Source organism: Crocodylus siamensis, chromosome 5 (assembly GCF_052110815.1).
Source record: "Crocodylus siamensis isolate JL-2025a chromosome 5, ASM5211081v1, whole genome shotgun sequence".
NCBI lineage: Eukaryota > Metazoa > Chordata > Crocodylia > Crocodylidae > Crocodylus > Crocodylus siamensis.
Window position 1 is genome coordinate 84163858 of NC_143399.1, and position 16879 is coordinate 84180736.

Genomic DNA, 16879 nt, shown 5'->3' on the forward strand with positions numbered 1-16879 from the left:
GGTCCCCACAGAGCTGGGTGGAGAGGCTGTGGTGACTCTGTGCTGCCACCAGCTTCACGTCCAGCCAGTCGGCACCCTGTCACCACCACTGCCGAATCTGGTGCATCCAGGAACAGGGCTCCACACAGGCTGATTTGCCCCAGGCCCATGCTGGGACAAGAAACTTTTGGAGAAGGCAAACAACACCTGTGTACCAGACTGAATGCACACTGAAAATCTATCAAAGACAAAAATATCCAATTACCTGTGAGTGCACACTTCTCACAAGACAACCATTTTCTCCTCCGATATTCTAGTACATTTGAGAAGACTTGATTAATTGAGTCAATTATCATGTAATTATCATGGCAATCACAGTGCTCCAGTAGCTTCCCATGTCTTGTGTATCATTGTCCCTGCACTTCAAAATTGCAGCGTGGATGCTTTATCTAAAGCTCTTTCCTAGTTCAGGTTAGCCCAATCGCAATCTAAGTTATTTCACTTCTTAGGGTGAACTAACTTAGATCGGGGTGCCATTCTTTAAATATGATTTAAGCCATATAAATGCCTGTCTAATTGGACATTTAGATCAGTCTAACCCAAAGTGACTTATACCTGTATAATTATTTCCATTCTTATATTTCAAGAGCCATACTGCTACAAAAAACCTTTCAATATTGCTTTAATTATCCCCTGCTTAGTGTGGACACAATCACTTCTATCTGTATGGATATATACAAGCCCTGAGACACTAATATTTTTTCATATGTCACAAGATTATAGGTTGTACATAGGATTTGGTCTCCCTCCTTCTTGGAGTAGGTAATGAAATGGATGCATGTTGCATAGCTTTATAGCAGTGTAAGTCTCTCCAATCCAATGTAAAGTGAACTCAGACATTTTCCTGAATTGTCTATGGGTATGTACAGGCATGACATTTAGACTGACCTAACCAGAGTTAGACTGATCTAAATGTCCAATTAGGCAGGCATTCAGAGGGCTTAACTCATATAAAAAAATCATATAAAAATCATAGGGAGAAAGGATGAAAGAGTGACAGTGTAGTCATAAATTCACCTAACTACAAACACTTCCTTACTCTTTAACCAACTCAATGGCAGAACTCGTGCCTCCCAGGAGAATAGGCTAAATTCCTAGTCAACACAGTGGGCGTGTCTACACATGCAGGGGTGTATGCTTGCAAATTTATGCTGGTGATTTGTGCCTGGGTGCATGAGCCTGAAGGTGCACTTTGCTGAGGGACAAATTATGTTGCTTTGGACAAACTGTCTTTGCCCAGCTCCTTCTGGGTCTTTAGCCAGGAAGAGCTGGAGGCTGAGGCCCACACCTGTTTTCCCCCAGCAGTATAAAAAAGTGCCCTGGTTACTATCTCAGGGCTACTTGCCCTCAGAAGCTTCTCAGTCCTAGCCAATTGGTGTCTGGGGACACTAGCCCTCTGTGTCAGCTGCACTGCAGCAGTAGCCCTGATGTAGAATGGCCCCCTGCATCCTGTACCCACTGCAACAGTCTGACAGTGGGGACTGGTACCTGGCTGAGACCTTTGCCACATGTGACAGCATCTGCCCCCTCAGACCTTCACCCCATGGCTGTGTGCCTGCAAGACCCAGATAGGGACAACACGGTCACCTGGGCTGTAGTATGGGCACTCCAACCAAACTGCCTGAAACTCTGGGCCAGCTGCCAGTGGGCCATGGCTGCACATCAGCACCACTCTCCACTCCCAACTGATAGAGGCATGGACCTTTGTCCCAGGGATCCAGGACATGTTGGCATCCCATCAGTGATTGTGGCATATGCTGCATACTCATTCCTCCCCTGGCTGATGTACCTCTTCCCAGGGCCCTTGGATGCTCAGCAGCAGCACTACAATGGAACTCTTGCTTGCTGCCGCTGCACTGTTGAATGGGCATTTGGCTGGCTGAAGGGATGCTGGCTGAGCCTTGTCACCCACCTGGAGGCAGCACTGCAGCACATACCCATCATCACCACACTGTGTGTCCTGCATATTGTGTGTGAGTTTCCAGTAGAGGTCTTTGAGGGCCAGTGGATGAAGGAGGCTTGCTGTGTACCACAGTGCATCCAGTGACAGTCACAGCAGAGCCAGCCAGCCAGCCAGGAGCAGTGTTGCAGTTGAGAACCATGCCTTCCAACAATGGTACACAGGTGCCAGAGTGCATGAGGCCATCACAGTCTAGTCCCCTGAGTAGGGCACTGGCCTTCTCACTCACCTGTGCAAGGCTACCCGGCCAGAGGTCTTCATCCCCGCCCACTACCAGGACTGGAGGCAATGCATATGGGGGACATGGGGTAGATTCCCCCCATGACAGGGCTGCTGCCACTGCCAGCAACAGCGGCGCCTGCAGGAGCTCGCCAAATCTGGCCCTGCCACCCATGCTGACAGCGATGCCTGTGGGTACCCTTCCCATACTTGGGAGGCACCAGTCGCCTATGATCAGGACCACAACAACATAGGCAGTGTGGCTCCAGCAAAAACAAAAGCAGTTTTATTCCCCATTCCTTTCTCCAAAACTTCCCCAACAACACAAGATTCCCTCAGTACCCCACATGCTCCACCATGCCACCACCATTCACCCAGTTCTTCCCATCCACAAACCCTTTCAACACCAGAAAAACACAAAAACTATATAAATGAGCACCAGGGGGAAGAGAGTGAGTCCTTAGGGGCAGGGGTAACACCAGGTGAGGAGGCAAAGGGGGGAGGGAATAAGGGGTTGCCCCTTGGCCCCGACTCTGTGTGCAAACACCCTGTGTGTGGGGACCAGGCCAACATGGCCAGGGCTCTGGCTGCTCTGGGGAGGAGCGTAGACACTCCTCCTCAGGGGTAACTGCTGCAGATAGACCTGGGAAGCAGGGAGGAAGGAGTGGTGCCTCTTGACAGCTGCGGTGAGCCCATGGGTCCTGCTGGGGTTCCAACTGAGCTAGCAACCAGATAAAATGCTCCCAGATAGGCTCTGCCTCTGGTAGTGGGGACACAGGCTGGCGGGGGAAGGGGGGGCAGGTGCTTGTTCTGGGGCCGGCATGGGCTGGGGCACAGTACCAGAAATGGACAGGCTGGGGATGGTGGCCAGGAGCTGCTGCGAGACCCTGTGCTCCTACTGGACAGCAGTGTCAATGAAAGCCTACAGGTGCCCCAGCTCCAGCTAGCTGTCTCAGTCCAGCTGCTGCTTTTTCTTGATTGCTGCTGTTAGCTGCTGCACGGCCACACTCCCAGCCTGCGCCTCCTCCTGAGCAAGGGCCTGGTCATGGTGGAAGTGGTGGAGTTTGCTCAGGACCTGCTGGCAGAAGGCCTGGGCCTCCTGGTGGTGTGCCCACTCCAGCTGAAGCTGCTCCTTCCAGATGTGGTCCTCCTATGCATATCACACCCAGTGAAGGCACCGCATCTGGTTGGCCCCCAGAGTGCATGAGAGTAAGTGGGTGGCTCCCAGGTGCTGGATGATGGCTTCTCCCCTGCCAGGTGGGCTGTCTATAGAGGGAGCAAGTGGAGGGTCATCTTCAGCTACAGCAACATGGCACGGGATGAGAACAGGCCTCGGTGAGGGTCCCAGTTGTGGAGCCAGACAGATGTCCCCCAAGCCAGAGCAATGTGGGACTGGCACCATGACAAGGACCACAGGCATCCTGGGGTCTGCCTGTCCCCTCCCACTGTGTGTTCAGGTGGCCTGTTGGCCAAGGCCCCCCCCTTACCTGTGGCATCTGTGGAGCCCTGCCTGGAGGAATCCTCCCAGGGACAAGCATCACAGCCAGCCTAGCCTACCAGGATAGATGTGGTATCCCACAACTCAGGCCCTGAGCCACCAGCTCCAGAGGATGCAGAGCTGTGGCCCAACAGGGACATGGTGCTGGCAATACCACCACCTCACAGCTGCCCTCATAGTTAGAACTAGCTCCATCAAGCTGGGAGTGCTGGCAAGGGAGGGAGGCTGTTCTGTCCATGTTGGGAAGGGGACCCCTGCATAGCAGAGGTGTGGGGGTCAGGAGAGGGAGGTGGCAGAGATGGGTTTAGGGTGCATGCAGGGTATAAGGAGGAGCAGTCCAGGGGTGAAGGGAGGGAAAGGGGTGAGTGGGGAGAGGGTCTCAGTTCCCCATGCCCTGTGTGGCACTTACCAGGCCTCAGTGACAGGTGGCTGCCTTGGCTGGGAGAATGCAATTCCTGGGCCTTTGATTGGTGGGCAGGATGAGCTGGAGCCAGACATGACCTCTGATGGGGTGAGGCCTGGTGCCAAGGCCACCAGGATATGGCCTTTGCTGACCTGTGTAACACCCCAGCCTGCCCCCCAAGATCCTTCCCACTCTCATTCCTGTCATGCAGGAGCCAGGGGACCTGCTTCTCCAGTCTTGTGGGTCTTGCCTGTGGTGTGTGTCTATCCTTTCTGTTGCTCCCAGCATAGCTGGGCAGTGGTGCTGCTGCTGCAGGTCTGGAGGAGGACCTTGCCTTTGGGGACTCTGGCCAGGTCAGCAGGCTGGATGCCAAAGGCTCCACTCCTTCCCTGGTGTTGAAGGAGTAGTTGGGGGGAGGGGGCTGTGGCTTTCAGGCCAAGAATGTGGGCCAGCTCCTCATAGTGGGGCATAGTGGATTGTCCCACCGCTGAGCACAGGTTGGCATCATACATGGCATGAAATTGATTTGGTATGACACTGCTGTCATGTTTTATTGTGCTCCTGCTTGGCCATGTGGGTAGCATTCTCCTGGTAGATGTGCTCATTGTGCCATCCCTGGGTGAACTATTGCAATGTGTCCTCCTGGACCCAAATGGCCAGAGGGGGTCAGTCACCTTCTTGGGCTGCCAGCAGGGTCACTGGTGCCTGGCGTGGGCAGACTCCTGTATCTGGGTCTCCCTACCTGCCTCACTGTGGTCAGTCATGGTCCCTGCAGCGGACTCTGGGTCCTCTTGCCTCTCCATGCTTCCTGCAGCTGAGGCCTGGGTGGCTCACCCTCTGGCTCAGTGCTGTGGCTGCCCCACATGCCAACCTGTATGACAACCCAGCTGGCCCTGGGTTTCTGTGTGGGCCCTAGGTGGCTGGCAGGCTCAGCAGCAGGCAGCTGCAAGCTCTGCCACACTTTTGATTGCTCCAGCATGCTATGCAGTGTATTGGAGCAGCAGAGGCACAAATGGTTTGCCAATTGAACTAATATGTATAGTTTGTACTCCATATAAATAGGTGCCAAAGTGCTGCTCAAAAGTGTGTTTATGGAGCACCTGTGCTAAAACTTGAAGCAGTATCAAAAAAGGTAACATGCACCAATTCTGGATGAACAAGTATATAGGTACTATATGCAAATTAGTACAGTCATGTTTAATTTCAAGGTTATTGTTTTCAGATTTGCTTCTCACTTCCATTTGTTCAGGAAAAGTAATGTCTGACAGTAAGGAGGGTTGAGAAGGGGCTTCTAGGGGAAATAGTTGTGTGAGAACCAGAGAGCAAAGGGGCTACCTACCGCCCCCCACCCCCTGACTCTTGGTTTATTTGCCCTGATGTAGCAGTGCGAAGGGGGACAAATTCAAGGCAAACCTCCAATAATTAGATTCTATACCTGGAAAATGATAACACATTAATAATTTTTCTATGTATAGACTCTAATTATTGTGGGGTCATCTTATAATCAGGACTGCATTCTAGTTGAGTAAATACAGTATTTATATAGATAAAACAACTTATGCTTTGAGATTACAACCAACTTTGTAAAGATAAACAATTATATAGAAAATTTACTGGGATAATTTTCTTTGCTGCTGAAATGTAACCACCTCTAGAGTGAATCATAGCAACTGTTTTTGTCATGCAACACTCAAGAAGAGTCGAAGATTTACACGAAAGATTCATAGGGAACTCTAAAAGAATGAAAGCACTGAAAGAGAATATAAAGCAGTATATATTAAATCAGTTACATTTATGAGGCAGTGTCCCCCACTGTTGGAGCCCGCCGGGCTTCCCCTGGGTCCTACTGCCCTTGGTTCCTGTCATTTTTGACAGGAACAAGGGCAGAGAAATATTAATTTTCTACATTTTTTAGGGGCCCCATGGGCTGGATAGAAAAACTTTGTGGGCTGGATGTGGCCCCCAGGCCATATTTTGCCCACCCCTAAGCTAGGGGGATAGAAAGACTGTGACTGAGGAAAAGGAAAGACCTCTGCCTGGAGTAGAAGAAGAAGAGTCATAAGGGAACTAACTGGGGCAAGGCTGGGGAAAATTAAGGGAGGCCTAATAAGCTGCAAAGAGAGCCAGTTTGGTGCTGGGGCTGTTTGGAAGGACTCTGAAGACTTAAGTAGGGAGGAACTGGCCTGCAGAAGGAAAAACAGAGGATTTACCAGGCAGAAGAAAGTCCCAACTAAAAATGCAACATACCAGGAGGTCCAGTAAAACCACATCTCCTGTTAATTAGATTCTCCTTCTGTACAGGGCATTCCATACTGAATAAGGTTAAGATGTTGCAAGTGAGATAAGCAGGGAAACCTGGGGACAAAGGTGGGTTAGAGTAGAGCAAGAAATGCAGGCAGCATGGCACCTGGAATGGAAGCAGATGTGAACTGTTAAAACTGCTCTGATAGTTTTTTGCAGAGGGGAGCCACATGTCAAATACATAAATAAACGTAATAACTTAGTGGTGCTAAATTTGGCAGCATTATAATGGCAGAAATAGTTACTGGGGGTAAGTCCAAGCATTACATCAAGCTAATTAGGGTTAGATGGATCAAATGCCCATCTATGGCATGTGTTCTGGGGGATTAAATTAGGCAAAAATGGCAGGCCTTGGGAATGGGTTAACCCAATCTTTTGAATGTTAGAATGCAGTCCGGGTGCTGGGAAAATATAGATGCTCATTCTGGCCCTGGGGTTGTGCTCTTTCTGCCCCCTGACCCTGAGCAGATTATTTTAATCTCTCTGCAGACTCACCCCCTACCCCCCATTTCCCAGCAGACCTTCCAGCCCTCCCCACCCACTCCAATCCCAGCCCCTCCATCCTGCCAACCTCCTCCATGGATCTGCTTGACCTCCTTCCCTCTCTGATCCTGCCCACCCCTCCCACCACAATGAGTTACTTACACTGGATTCCCTATGCTACTCCTGGCACCAGCAAATGGCTGTCTAGGTCACTCCCAGTCTACATTCCTATGCCTTAAAGTAAGCGAACGGAGACTTGGTGTCATGAATGCCTGCACACACCCTAGAAAACACATTTCACTAAAGGCAAATGTAGAACTGTTATTGACTCCTTGCAGTGAACACATGTTAATATATAATTTATTTAAAAGGAAGGGATGTGGACCACACAATCAGCCTATAGCATTCTAATGATGTTGCTGCAGGACTACTATGAATATGCTCAGAACAGAGCTTGTGGGCCTGTCTTTCCTCAAGTTAAATGATTACCAGTTAACTCAAGTTAACAACCTCAACTGCAAATGCCAGTCTAGACATGCCACAAAGCTTTTATTCTAAGACAGTCTGAACCCTAGGGTAACAGCTAAACGTTTGGTTCCAGGAAAAAATGTTTATTAAGTATCTAGATTTGTATCTATAATTGTGTTCATGAATTCAAGTTAGGCAGTAATGAATTAACTCAAGTTAAGAATTAAAATATCAACTTAGATATATACCCTTAGGATCTGAAGTTCCAGCATGTCAATGAGATATTACTTATACCATATTACTGATCAATAATAATTGAGCTTTTGGATTTACTGAACTCAGTATACAAGTCTGTAGAAAATGTATGCAAGCCATTGGGCAAAATAAGTGTGATTACAGAATACTAGTAGCTTAGTTTACTTATTAATATAATGTGTATACCATACATTAAATATTATTGAATATTATATTCATGTTATATCTTTCTTAGGTATGTTTATTAGCTGAACCTTACCAAGTCATAAACTACCAGGTATGCACTAAATGTTCTTTTATCCATACTTTACTTTTTTAAAGCTTATTTTTAAAAAATTCACATTCTTCTTTTCTTGTTTAACTTTCCTGTTTTGTCTTCTTAAATCTGTTCCTCATATGGGAGAAGGCAGGTCCACTGTCACTGACGTAAACAATTAATTTACAATTTTTTATTTGTCTGACCCATAACCCTCTAAAACTAAAATTTAAATGTAAATGATAAGCTAGTTGCTAGAACAGGGTCAGTACCTTCACATTAATTATATTCTGTAACTGAACAAATGCTAGAGTTTTTTTAACATTACTGGGTCTTTGGAATTTGAATGTTATAAGAGGTATAATAGCTTTGTATCTAGTGACATTTTGCAGGAATATCAAGGGAGTGGAAGTCTCTTGAATAGCTACCTCCAGACCATTGGTGACACATAGGGGATGCATGCGAATGCACATGCACCCCCTGAGTGTGGTGGTGCACCCCCTGCGAAAAGGTACTGCTGGCACTGCTGGTGGTGCCTGCGAGTGGTTGACGCTTGCCACCTCCTCCCTCACTGCTGGCAATGTCTGTGGGTGGTCGCCAACTGCTGGTCTGCGGTCATCCCCCCCACCCCCTGCTGACAGTGCTGTGGCTCTGTGGCTGCCTTGAGTAGCTCCCCGTTTGCTGCCACTATGCTCCTGCCACCTGCCTGTGAGAGCTCGCCGTTCCGCCCCCGCAACCACCTCCAGGGGCACATGGCATTCATGCTCCAGAATGAGATAAATTTGTTCAGTATTAAGACTCGAGGATACCGGTTGTAGCTGTGTTGGTCTGCAGGCAAAAGTAATCAGAACTCTTGCGGGGGGGCATGATATCTTTTATTAGACCAATGAGATAATTGCAAAAAATTCTTTATTTGCAAGCTTCCTCAGGCATAAGAGAGTGCAAAGATTGTAAAATTTCAATATTAAGACTAATGGTTGGTCATGGGTAAGATAGCATCTTGAGTGTTGTATGTTCAAGGAGTAGTGGCCTTTGTGAAATGCTTTTGATCAACAACTGCATAAACCACACAGCAAAATAAACTGTAATCAGTACCTTAATCAAAACTTGGACTATCTTTGAGCCTCTCCCCATCTTGCTTCCTGTTAGATAACTGCAGCGGTCACAAGATGGCACTAAGTCATATGTAGCTCACTTAATAGCCAGCTGGGACCTGCAGCAGAGGCAGCAGTACTACATGCAATTTGTCAGCTTCTAACCTTAGTAACATCCATCACATGCAGTACTGGTAATAAAGGAAAAAACAAATGACAGTGTTCACTTGTCTCTGTATTTGCCATTCTGGATGTAAACTGAAAAATGTAATCTGACATTACTCTTTAAAGCTATTTTCTTTGGAATAAATGCACAGTCCTATTTCATTTTTCTAATAGAAATATCTGTTGTTACAGTTCTTTAGTTATAGAGAGATTAATTTCCTTAGTATAAGTTTAGCATTATGGTGTATGATGTAGGTACATCACTGGCACATTGCCCAATATTTATTCTTTTCATGAATTTTGTATTTTAGGGAAGAAATCATGATGACATTGTTTCTAGAATTCATTTTTGAGCTCCTGTCACTTGCTTCAAAGCCTGCCCATGATGTTCATTTTAGATTACTAAAGGTAAATTTACTAAAGGTAAATTTGATGACAGATTTCCAGTGGCTTCTGACCTGGGTGAGCAGAGCTCACGGCTACAGCATTTGGGAGCGAGACGGTTGGTGGGACCAAGGAGACCATTAGATCTTGAGGCAGTGACAGCGCAGGGCCAGGGCTGGGGCAGAGCTGCAACCTGCTGCCCACATGCCCCTGCAACAGGCACAGGTTCCATGGGCAGGGGCATGTAGGGACCAGATCTTGGACTGGCCCTGGCCTTGGCTTTGGCTGCGGCCCTGGCCTTGCACTGTCACTGTCCCAACATCCCAGAGCGAGCCCCGGACACAACTCCTTGCCTGCCTACAGCCCCATCCCATCTGCCTGGCCACGCACCCTGCCCACGCAGCTCCTGGCCAGTCTCCCTAGAGATCCCAGCATTGCACAGTGGTGACAGTGCAGGGCCAGGGCAGAGCCCCACTTCTGCAGGCAGGGAGGTACAGGGAGCATATTGCGGCTCTGCCCCAGGCAACCCCGCCCCATGATCCCAGACTCGCCTCCCCCTCCTGCTTCCTTCCCTCTCGTGGCCCCATCCCACATAGGGATTTTTGGTGAGCTGTTGTTCTGGGAGAGAGTGTTGATCAGACCTGCAACAGCTCAGCAAAACTCCCTGTGCAGCTTGTGGGGCCAAATAATCGCCTACCCCTGTCCTGAGGTGTGTGATTGTGAAATAGCGCTTCCATGATTCACAGAGTGTTTGCTGATGGTCTGTGAAGAACTAGCAGGTCAGATGGTGATGGTTGCCCTGCTCATTTCCTGTCACTAAACTGAATGAAAGTGCCTCAAAACACCTTCTTATCTAAGTTTTCAAGTAAACAGTTGTTGATGTTGCTCTATTAAGTTACTTGATTGACAGGAGGAGGGAAGCCAGTCTTCTGTCATGAGACAATCTTCTGCTACTTGCTGATAATGTTTTCTACCACCTGTTAGCATCATCTCTCTCTTATCTGTATGTATCATCTTTGTATCAACAAAATGATATTGCTAGGTAAATGATAAATTTCATACCCGACTTGCAAGCTTGCTTAGATACAACTTATTTTAGTGGAAGATTTTTTAGGACTCTACCTTTGATTATGATGACATTGTTCCTAGAATTAATTTCCGAGTTCCTGTCACTTTCTTCAAAGCCTGCAGTAAATACAATAGTTTAATGGATAAAGCAAGACTGAACAGTGATTAGTAATTCAGTCTTGGGGTACAGATAAATTGTTTAAGTCATTGTCAAGATCCATGGTTGCACCTTTCCCTAGCAAGTCCTGCAGCACTCCAGTTACTTTCCTCTAGTAACAGTCTAGTACCGCACATGTCAGAACTTGTTTCAGTTTGCTTCACCCTCAGTTACTTGCTATGCAATAATAGTCTATTGAAAAGAGGCATGATGTGAACACAGCTAATTCTAAATTAGCCACACTTTTATAAACCACTGGAGTCATGTCTGGAATGACAGCGTTAAACAGACCCTATTTCCTTATGCTAACTATTAATGTGACTAATAATCTGTAGACTCAACCATAATTAAAAAAAAAAAAAGATTAATTGGGAAAGGGGTCTCTTTGCAGTAAATATTGTACAAGCACAAAGTAGCAAATGGACCCAACACAAAATGCTTATAGTCTGTTAAACAACACAGATACAGGGTAGGGAAGAAAATATAGTATATGCAAGGCACGCCTTCTACAGCAAATGTAGAATAAGTATCGTGTGTGTGGATAAATATTAAATGAACTAGATATGATTGTGGGGTGCTCCTCTGGCTGTGCTTCCAGTATCCAGTGGTGTCCCACCAACTCTGCACCTCTCCTTCTCCTGGTAAGTTTCTCTTCATGGCAGTGTCCCTGCCACACTGTGTCTGGCTGGACTATCTCATGGCGCTGTAAATTAGTCTACACTGGCACAATTGTCACACACATGCAGATGGTGACACTTCACTGTGGAGTAAATTAGTCTACTGTGCAGTAAAGTGCTCTAAGTAGCTTGCTATTATGGTGTTCCTAGACATAATTAAGAAACCAGACACCAGTCAAAATAAATCAAGTAAAAATGATAGTACGTATTTAAGAAAGAATAATATTTTGTGCTTCAAATATTTTTCAGGAATATATAGAATTAAATAATTCATAAACCTAAAATATAATTATAAACTTAACTATTACATATTTAAAAGAAAATTAGAATATAATTAGGGCCTGAACACTGGATCCCCAAGTCTTGGTGAAATTTGTAACTGGATTATTATTAGTAGTAGTATTATCATCATCATCGTCTTCGAGCATTTCTAGATGGCTCAGCAGATTGTAACTGTGTACCTCACAAATTTTAATGAGTTTAACTGGATCTGAACTTTGAAGTAGAAACATCTTACTAGATCAGAACAAATGGTATCTGCACATTCTTGAAACTGAGAGAAGTCCAGAACCAAGTATGTATCCAAAGTTTTCATTTCTAGTATTTACATTTTACATTAGGAAATCTTCTAGTAAAGGACCCAAACAATGACATTTAAAGGGGGCCAGGTACAGGAAACCTAAATGAATGTTGTGTTCTTTTTAAAAAAGAAACACTTTGAGGTATAATACAATGAATAGTTTTCTTAAATATATCATCTGTGACAGTGAGTGGCTCAAGAGATTAGAATGAGACATGACCTTTTTATTTCTAGGCTATCCACTAAATTCACCGTTCAAAATGCAGCCTGAGTTAGATTTGAAATAAGCATTACTATTTGACAACCAGTGAGAAAAAACTTTGGTTTCATTGTGATGCTCAGTGTACATGTGCCCATATCCAAGATACTGCAAAATGAGTTTCAGCGGAGTGGAGGTAGAATGGGACTCTGTATTTCAAGTTAGGATTTAGACATATTGTTAAGGTGAAGTAAGGAAACTTCTGCAGCAGCTTCCCATACAAAATCAATGATGTGGATAAACAGAGCAACTGTTGTTCTATGAGTGACTCTTGAAGCTAGGCAAGGATGTGCAGTATTGCTTTGTGTGCAAGAGAGGGAGCCAATGTACATAACTTCAATAGTTCAAGTTGCATTATTATGATGAGGCCTTTAAAAATTGCTCTAAGCAATTTCTTTATATTTACTGCCAACCTGAGTAGATCATTTAAAATTTTCCAGGTATCTTGTCTTTGTTCAAGGACAAAGGAAAGAAAGCAGGTGGTATTGTAGGGATAAATGCATGTATTATTTCACTTCTTTTCAGCAAAACCATTCATTTGCTGCTGGAGTCAGTAGGACAAATTTCTCAAGGGAGAGTATAATACCAAAGGACTCAAAATGAATTTTATTTTATAAGAACAAACTGGAGCTGCTAAGTTCAAGAAGGCTCCTTTTGCCCTGATTTTGAAATGTCTATTGTCACTCAACCATTAGATAGACATATTCTGCTTGGCCTTGTCTCACTTCCCTGAATACATTTTGTTGTATTATTCAAGGGGAAATGAAAGGACATTTTAAAATGATCCTTCCCACTCCTAGCCTCTGAGTCTGGTCATATATTTGAAGTGTTAGCATGTCAAAGGAACGTAGGATGTATAAATGCTGTGGCACAAAATCCAGCAAGCTCAGCTTGATAAAGAAAGAGGCAGACAAGTAAGTGGGTAGTGTGAGTCCTTCTGGTGGGAAAATCTACTTCTGTAAGAAAAGCTAAATGGTAACAGAAAACAAAGGATAATAGAAATTAAGTTCAATACATTTTTGTCATGTAGTGGAATTAATAAACCTTATAGTTTCTAAATTTGTTCACTTTGCCATCCATCTCAATCCACATCCTTAGCTTCCACTGCAGTTGATTTATTAATATCCCTGTTAATTCACCAGACTCCTTTTCTTTTAAATCCTGACATTCGCTTTACACATTCAGTAGACATTCTGACTACCCTTTCTAGTCAGCTAAAAAGCAATACTGAAAACATGGTGCTGCACCCAATTACCTAAAGGTACAGAATTGTGGCTCCTGGCTTTTAGCCTAAGGGAAGAATCTTACCATTCATTCATTTTCAATCACTTTCTTGTGAGGACCACTTTGAAAAGTATAGGAGCAAATCCTCAAGTGGTATCAATTAACTAAGCTTTTTTGTATTTTTGACTCAATTTCCTCAGAAATTTTACTCATTCTTAAGCAAATATGAATTTGCTGTGGATTAAATTAGTATTTTTCCATATTTTCAGTGCAGAAATGGTGTTTGTAAAACAAATTCTGTAAAACAATATTTGCAAAATTGCACAAAATGCAACAGTACATACCTGCGTGTAATGGCATTAAAATTGTATTTACCTGAAGGCATAGGAATGGCTGCCCAGCAGAGGGACAGTGTGAAAAGAGAGTTTGTCCCAGTGGGGACACCATCTGCCCTGAGTGCAAGTGAAGCTGCTCTGGAGGTAGCCATCTTGAAAGTGGGAGGAGTGATATAACCCTAGCAGGGTTTGAATGTGGAAGTTAGGGGAAGAGCCCTGGCCTGGGATTGGCTGAAGGGGCTTGTTTAAAGTGGGGGGGGAGCAGTTTTCCCTGCTGGGAGAGATAGGTTGGGTTTAGGGAAAGGGTTGTAGCAGAGCTTTGCAGAAGTAGCAGCAAGAGACTGCACTGGAGAGTAACAGTGCATCCTTTCTCCCTCTTCTTCCCCTTGGAGTCCTGTCAGGGCAGGCACAAGAGCTGTTTGCGAGGAGACCCTGCTTCAGGCCCTGTGGGAGCACAGCAGGAGAAGGGGATGCAGGGCTAGGGGGAAACTGCTGGTGATTGGCCTGGTTTCTCTGTGAGTGAGAAGGTAGCAGGGAGGGGTAGGCTCAGATGCTGGAGGGAGCCCTGGGCTAGAGGGGGCAGGAGACTACTCCAGCCACCAGAAGCCCTGGGGCAGGCAGGGCCCTGGAAGGGGCTGCATTTGCTGGGGGCTATGAGGCTGAGCTGGGCAGGGGAAACTGCTACCTGCTGTGCTAGGGTAGGAATCAGCTCTCTTGATGGGACTGCAGGGGAGGAGCCACTGCCTGCTGCACTGAGACCCCTGGAGCTTGGAAAGGGATGTCTGCAGCGGGGACCACCCATGGCTCCTGTGCAGGGGCACAGGTACAGCCCTGCTCTCTGAGACCAAGCCAGGGGCAGTGCATACAGGGTCTGCATTATTGGTGAGGTGTAGGGGGTGTATGTGAGTGCACACACCTGAGCATGGCAATATATCCCCTGCACAAAGGCAATGCAGGCTTCTTCCCCGCCTTCCCCCCACTAGGGGGAGGTCCATGATAGCTGCTGACCACTGCTGCCACTGCCTGTGGCATCTGTGGGTGGTTGCCGACCACTGGTTGGCACTTGCCCCTCCCCAATCACCAACAGAGCCCCAATCCACCCTCAGCCTACAAGGCACCAAACCCTGGTCAACTTCTAGGAACTGAAGTAAACTGAGTAGTTTGGGAGAAAGTGTTCTTTAAAAGTTACAAGAACTCTGGCAGCTTTGGAGCACCCAGCTGCTGAGAACCCAGAAGCAAAGGTTCAGGCAGCCCTTGCCCTATGCACACCTGGTGGTAGTTCAACAGCACTGCAGTGCCTAAAGGTGCCCATTCTGTTTGGGAACCTTGGGTGTACATGTGGAAACCTCTGACTCAAGACAATCGTGAATTGGTTTCTCGTAAGTGATGTTCATGAACAGTTCAAGTGTTATGTCCGTCTGCACCCAAACACAACTTTAAGCATATGTGCAGATCCATTTCAGGTATGATACTCTGTGACTTACTTTCCACTACTTTATAGTGCTTATGTTTAAAAGAACTATTAATGACAATGCATGATGTTAAAAAGCTCAAACCATGATGGTCATAGAAAGAATTAAGGTAGCTGTTTCAAATAATAAAACACTTTGTTTCAAGGGACAAGCTGTAATGAGGCCAGATTGGAATGCTGGGCCCAGCCAGTCCCAATCGGGAGATCAGGACAAGTCATCCTCTGAACAAATGCCTCCTGCAGCAAACCCAGAGCTTTGCCCTGGTCCCAGCTGGGCTGAGTGAGGCATTTAGGGCATCTAATTCCCTGAAGCTGTAGGCAGCAGACCACACCCACTTCAGTACCTAAAAGTCAGGCCCAGCTCAAATGATCCTTCTTGCCAAGAGATTCCCTGACCTCTTGAGCAGGGAACAAATTCTTTGTGCTGAGAAACTCAAATCTATGCAATAATGGTATGTAACTGTATAAGCTGTCCTGATTATCTCAACACGAAAAGGTAATGTAATAAATGGCAAAGCTGTCTGGTAAATAAATGGATCCACCACCTATTACCTCCTCACCTGTTTTTTATCCACATGTTCATCTTATGAACTTCATCTAACCTTCCTGACCTCAGAGTGGCTTGAGTTACCTACTACTTAATTTTTCATTCAATCTAATGGATAAATGAGGAGCTTGTCTAAGTTCCCCCTGACTTTCAGCTATAGCCTAGGGTTGATTTACATAGATAAGGAAGAACCAGCAGTAGGCAACTGCATCATACAACTACATCATACACACAAATTTATGACTAAAGCCAATAAAATTAAAAAAAAAACGATGGAAGAGACAAGAAACTAAGGACTAACTAAGCAAGTATGTAGCACTACCCACAATTTTCACAAAGAACTCTGAAACTGTTTAACTAGTCAGAACAGGTAGGATTAGGGATTCTTCCATTTGATACACGAGCACGTGTCTCTCAATTTGCTCTGGGTTACTATGGCACCCATGTAATTAGTTTTTGTGAATTTAACCTTTTTCAATTCCTAAAATTTTTCCTAACATACCCCAGACTTGCCTATTATTAATGTTTATGGCTACTTGTTTATCACTATAGCACATAATCCCCACCAAACAATGCAACAATATTCATATCTTGCTTATTTACTCATCCCAAGCCATTTATGCTAGGTCTAGTCTAGTGTACTCAAGACTACTTTCTTTGAAACTGTATCTCTAAGACTTCCAAGTTGTAGGTTCTCTCTGCTTAGCTTTACTGAATCCCAAAAGGTATGGATAAGTCACAAATATTTTCTTTGTTTTTTTCCAAATTATTCAAATTTCTTAAAACTCCAAATATACCTCCCAGAGGCTTCGAAATATGAAGGTTTGGTCTTGGATCAGACAGACTTATTTTCCAAATTTAAAGTTTCACAAGTTTAAAAGACAATACTTCAAGTCCTTGTAGGGCCAAGTATGCTTTATGCCTCCGAGAAGGAAAATTTCATCTCATTAATGGGAACTACCACTTGGTTCTAGCTATAGCTGAGATGAGTTCGCAGACTTTAAGCTATTTTTACTTATTTGAAAACTAGAAAAAA

At 45.4% G+C, this 16879-nt stretch overlaps 1 pseudogene; it reads right to left on the reverse strand.

Annotated features, from left to right (window-relative positions):
* Positions 1-2553: 2553 nt before the first annotated feature.
* Positions 2554-3714, reverse strand: LOC149864373 (uncharacterized; annotated as a pseudogene).
* Between the last annotated feature and the right edge of the window lie 13165 nt (positions 3715-16879).